The 6000-nt window shown below is 45.0% G+C and overlaps 1 pseudogene; it reads right to left on the reverse strand.

The window, feature by feature from the left end:
* LOC142074676 (arylsulfatase B-like) overlaps positions 1–3991 on the reverse strand; it is a 103716-nt pseudogene extending 99725 nt beyond the window's left edge.
* Between the last annotated feature and the right edge of the window lie 2009 nt (positions 3992–6000).

Consider the following 6000-nt stretch of genomic DNA (forward strand, 5'->3'; position numbering starts at 1 on the left):
GAGTGCCCATTGCGGGAGACTGTATCAAATTTGCCAAAGAATCAAATGCCCCTAATTGCAATCAACGCCTACTGGAATTACATGAACATTATAGGATATTAAACTACTACATTCTCTGAAAAATAATGTCACGCTGGGCACCCAACGACCATGCCTAGAGCCAGCCTGTATTAAGGCCCCCGCATTAAGAGCCTGCTCAGTCCCAGGGTGAGATTTCACGACGAGCACCAGCCTATCTACATCTATGCTGTCAAAAAGATCCCAAGCTCCTGTGAAGGGACAGGAGCAGGCAGTCAATGCGGGAGGAGGCATATACATTTAAGCAATGAGCCGTTATATTATGATCCATATATATTATACTTGTGCAAAACTATTAAATGTCCAATCAATATTGGGACAGGAGCCTTCGCAAGAGGAAGAATAAACTACGTGCAGTTACAAGTTGCTTTGTAACACACTCACACTTGGACAATCTAATTCTGGCACTTTTTTTTTTAATCTGAGGACTTGACTTCATAATTTGTGAGTTCCTATAACACACCTTTTGGATGCTGTTTTATAGAGGCTCTCACACCACCTTCCTTGCCACAGGCTCTGGGAAACCAATGCTACTCTGTTCACAGAGTATGAAAACAGCATGGTATGACATCTATTTCTCTCTTTTAAAAATATCAGCTTTTAGAAGTGTAACGTTATTTGCAGAGCAAGTGATGTCTACTGTCTGATCTAACCCAAAACATTCAGATTAAAGACACTTCTAAAAACAAACCAATCACTACACCTTAAATCTTCTAACCATCATGGAGACAAATTAAATGCAGGTCTTAAGAGAGAAATACTTTCTTTGGAGCCACTCAATAATTATGATATTTTCTTCAATAAGTTGTAAATCTTGGGCATGCATTTAAGGCACTATCTTATTTTAAGCAGTTATACTTTGGAAACACGCATGCCCAAGTATTGATTTACTTATACACTAATAATAAATCTGCTGTTCTTCAAAGAATCAGGCAGTTTCTCATTATTTTTAACACCACATTTATTGCCCATGTTAAATTTAACCATTACCAAAGTAATGTGGGTTGGAAGGCATTCTTTTCTGTACATCCCTAAATGCCACTTCCCCACCATGTGGGTAACATATCCTGCCTCTTTAAGTAGCTCTGGGAGGAGTTTTTTCATCCAGTGGTACACAGCTGGGCTGGCATGGCTAAATTATCTGGTGTTGTAAACCTGTGTGGATCTAGTAGAGAAAAGAAGGAAGAGATATTAGTTACAACACAGTGACACATTCCTGTAGGCTACTTTATAAGCAGGTGCAAAAAGAAACAAAGCTACACCAGAAGCTAGCATTAGTTTTAGGGCCTGCTGTTTTCACCGATGTAGCACCAAGGAAGATTAGGAAGCCACAGGTAGAGGACAGGAGGAGTATGGAGGAAGACAAGGAAATAGCACCACAGGGGTTAACAAAATCTTCCCAGGCATAAATCGAGTGCAATAAAAAAACCCAACCCCAGAGCCTTTTGTGTTTTCATCTAAAAATCCTAACAGGTAACAATTACCATTGTGGTCTCTTTGAAGGCTAGGGACAACATCTCAACACAGAGTGAGAGATTTTAAATGGGATAGAGGTGGGCAAAAAGACGCATGGCAGGTGAAGCTACCAAGCTTTTACCTGTATCAGAGAATAGTCACCTGGCACATTTGTATATTTATTTACATACTTAAAGTGAGTGTGAGCACTTTAACAAAAAAAGCATTTGGATACTGGGGATAACATGTTTTAGATGCTGCCTAGATCTAAACTCTAATAGTTCCACATAAGTTTCCAATCTTAATAAGTGGTGAATTTTATATCTCTTTACAAAAGCATGACTGATAACGATACTCCAAGTAGTACATTTTGCTTGATGCAAGAAACCTCTTCAGTTACTGTGTACTATAAGCTGACTGTGACTGGAAAAAAAAACCCAAACCACACTACCCTAAACCTAGGTCAGGAAACATACACATACAAGTATAAATATCTTGTTTGTTTACTAAATATTTCTAGTAATCTGTCAATTCTAGTAACGTGTCAAAGCACAAAACCTCCAAGACCCCCTAGACCACAAGACAACAGATTTTATAACTCCACTAAGCACTCCAGTGTAGCAAGCTGCATGATTAATTTTAAAAGCATTGCTTTAGCAACACTTTGAATTCACTTTTAAACCAAATAAGCCCTGATCTTAGGCGAGTGGGTAAGTAGACTCTCACAAAGGGTATACTAGTTACTAATTTTCTTTGAAACAGGAGCTGGAAAAACCCTTAGGTGGTTTTTGTTTGTTTGTTTGTTTTTGTTTGGTTTTGTTTTTTTTTTAATGCAGCATTACAAAAAAGATTATTAATATAGTGAAAGACACAAGCTAGCAAAGCATTGTAATTTCTTCCACTGTCTCTAGAAAGCAAGAAAAAGGAGAGGAAAATAACAATAATAACAATAATAATAAATCTATCGCTTTCATAAACCAATACCTTTGCTCTTCTTTCTTTATGGAGTGCAAGATGACTATCAAAATTCCAACTCCAGACAGGACCAGATTTAGGTTACTTTCTCAAATTTCTGAGCAATTGTTAATCATATCAATGGGTAAAACAAAACAAAATCCCATATACTTGCTACATAATTATTTCCTGCACAAAATGTCTCCTCAATTTTATAGAAAAATTACTTCCATTTTCTAATATTATTTTACTCATTTGTAAAAAGGTCAACATGAAGATGATTAAATTATCAAGTGAGATGCATATGATGAATTTAAATCAAGACTGAACTATGAGCATTTCCAATTTCCACTTTAAAATCAGATGCAGCAACGTCCAGTTAACCCTGACCCATTTCTAGATAAGCATGTTCAGCGTATGAACTGTATTCTAGAAATAGTCAAAATGAAGACATGTTTTAGGTTATTTACATAAAACAATTTAAAGAGTTGGTAAAAAAAAAAGTCAATTACATCTTCCTATTCTTTATTATTGACTCTTGGAGTTTCTAGGAACAGAACAAATGTTGCTTGGAAAAAGTATCACCTAGAACAACCTTCCTGTGACAACAAGAGATAACATCCACTGTTACAGGATGACATTTATTTTCATTCTGAACAGTTTCTTTGACAAATCACTATGGTTAACATGTACATGCAGGACTTTTTAGAGAGAGAGGGGAAGTTTCTGAAATACGCTTAACCCTTTGTGAGTTTCTTCTTTCTGTCCATGTTGTATTCTTCTCCCCACCACCACCATTTTTTGCCAAAGTTGCAATAAAAATAAGAGGTAGAGGGGAAAAAAAAAAAGTATAGCAGTATGATAAAGTCCAATTCTTATACCTGTGCAACTGAAAAAAAAATGGGAAAAATCATAACTATGATGACGAAGCAGCTAGATACCCAGACTAAGGCTCAGTCTGTGTGCACTCCATCAAGGGGCCCATAAATGTCTACATCTACGGCATCATATGAAGGAGAATGTACAGGTTAGGATGCATTTAAACGCTGCACTGGAAAATTAGCTGCATAAACCGAGCACGTAGTGCTGATCTGCTTCTGACTGCATCTTGACTGCGTGCCTGGCCAGTTCAGAAGTACATAACAGAAGATGACTAAGACAGGGATATTTTTCACGATACGCTGCCATGCCTGTACAACAACTCCGGGACTGAGTTTTCCCGGGTTTCCCCCTCGACCGCCGCCCTGCGCCCTACCTGGTAGCGGCCGCTGAGGAGCTGGCTGCGGGACGGGGTGCAGAGCGGCTGCGTGTAGTACCGCTACAGCCGCACGCCGCCCGCCCCCAGCGCGTCCAGCCGCGGCGTGCGGATGGCCGAGCCGTGCCAGCCCACGTCGCCCAAGCCCAGGTCATCGGCCAGCACCACCACCAGGTGCGGGGCGGGCGGCTGCGCCGCCACCAGCCGCAACAAACAGAGCGGCGGCAGAACGCCCGTTCGCCGCGCCATCCCCGCCACCAGGAACTGGGCCGCGGGGTGGGCTGCGGGGGCGGTGGCGCGGGGAGCACCCGTCCTCGAGCACCGGCCCGGCGGGGCTGGGGCGCAGACCTCCCGGGGTTAGGGTTAGGGTCCCACGCCTGCACCCCTGTGCTGTAGCTCAGTCCGAGCTTGTTTAACGATAAAAATAGCGAGGTTCCGGAATATCTGTTGTGGGTGAAAGCAGTGTAGCTCTAGGCCGATTAGTTTATGAAATTATTTTTAAAAAGAGATTGTTGTTGCTGATGTTAGCGGAGTATCTCAGTCGCCGAGGCGAGCAGCTCCGGTGCCGGCACGATCCGCAGCGGAGCGCTCTAGCGCGGTGTAAAGGGGGGTTTCCTGAACCGGGGAAACCTCAGGGGGAGCTGAGAGAACCGCCAAAGAGCCCGCAGCTTGCGCGACAGCGGCTGACGAGACCTGGGCGGGGCCAGGAGCAACGGCGGCCAAGCCCCCCACACGTATAAAAGAAGCCCCTAGGGAGCGCTAGCGACTAGGGCGGGCAAATAGGTTGCGGCGCGGCGCGACGCGCAGTTCTGCCGGCTCAACCAGAGCGCAATGGTATCCACCCGACAGAAGGCTATGTCCACTCTAAACTCTGCACCCGCCATGACTGATCCAGCTTCCCAGACAGAGCTCCCATGGGAACATGCTGCCACCCAGGTGTCAGGCTGCAGGGTGTGCCCTCCTCTTATGCCAGTACTGGATGGCAGTAGTGAGCACACCTGTGGGAGGTGTGCCCAGGTAGAGGAACTCCTCAATTTAGTGGCAGAGCTCCGGGAGGAGGTGAATAGGTTGAGGAGTATCAGGGAGTCTGAGAGAGAGATAGACTACTGGAACCGCACCCTATCTTCCCTGGGACAGGCCCATCAGGCAGACAGGACACATGATATGGGGGATTCCCTATCCTCTCTTCACCCGGCAGAAGTCACCCGGTGACTTAAGGAATAGAGGGCAATGGCAACAAGTTCCTGCCCTGTGCAGCAAGCACAACTCCTCTGTGACTACCCCGCCTTCCCAGGTGCCCTTGCATAATAGGTATGAGGCTCTGCAAGTGGAACCAAACAATGACGAGGACGATGGTCCATCTAGGTTGGAGGTGTCGCCAAGATTAAGTCGGCCTACGCCCTGTGTCAAAACTGCTTCCATAAAGAAAAAAAGATGGGTCGTTGTCATAGGAGACTCTCTTCTGAGGGGAACAGAAGGCCCAATATGCTGACCAGACCCACTTCTTGGGGAAGTCTGCTGCCTCCCTGGGGCCCGGGTTAAAGATGTGACGAGAAAACTTCCTACCCTGGTACGGCCCTCGGATTATTATCCATTATTGCTTTTTCAGGTAGGCAGCGATGAAGTTGCAATAAGAAGACCAAGGGCAATCAAGAGACACTTCAGGGCCTTGGGACGACTGGTTAAGGGATCAGGAGCACAAGTGGTTTTTTCCTCTATCCTTCCAGTTGCAGGGAATGATGAGGAAAGAAACAGGAAGAGCCAGCGGATCAATACCTGGCTCTGAGCCTGGTGTCACCGGCAGAATTTTGAGTTTGTTGATCATGGGTCAGTTTACACAAGACCAGGCCTGCTAGTGACAGATGGGGTACACCTTTCTCAAAGGGGGAAAAGGATCTTTGTGCAGGAGTTAGCAGGGCTCATTGAAAGAGCTTTAAACTAGATTTGAAGGGGGAAAGGGATAAAACCAGGCTCACTAGAGATAAGCCTGGGGGTGGCATGCCAATGTTTGAGGGACGGTGTGCTAGCGAGGTCCTTCAGTCTGCCATCTCAGTGGAGGTAGGGGATAGAGAGCCACATGGCAGCAAAGACACAAGGGTTATTGATGTGTTAGAAACCACGGAAGCACCTGAGAACAGTCACATAGGAATTAGGGCTTCTCCCCCAATAAAGGGGGCAGGATCAATAGCCCAGCTGAAGTGCATCTACACCAATGCATGCAGCATGGGCAACAAACAGGAGGAGTTGGAAGCCATTGT

The sequence above is a fragment of the Calonectris borealis genome, chromosome W, assembly GCF_964195595.1.
Source record: "Calonectris borealis chromosome W, bCalBor7.hap1.2, whole genome shotgun sequence".
NCBI lineage: Eukaryota > Metazoa > Chordata > Aves > Procellariiformes > Procellariidae > Calonectris > Calonectris borealis.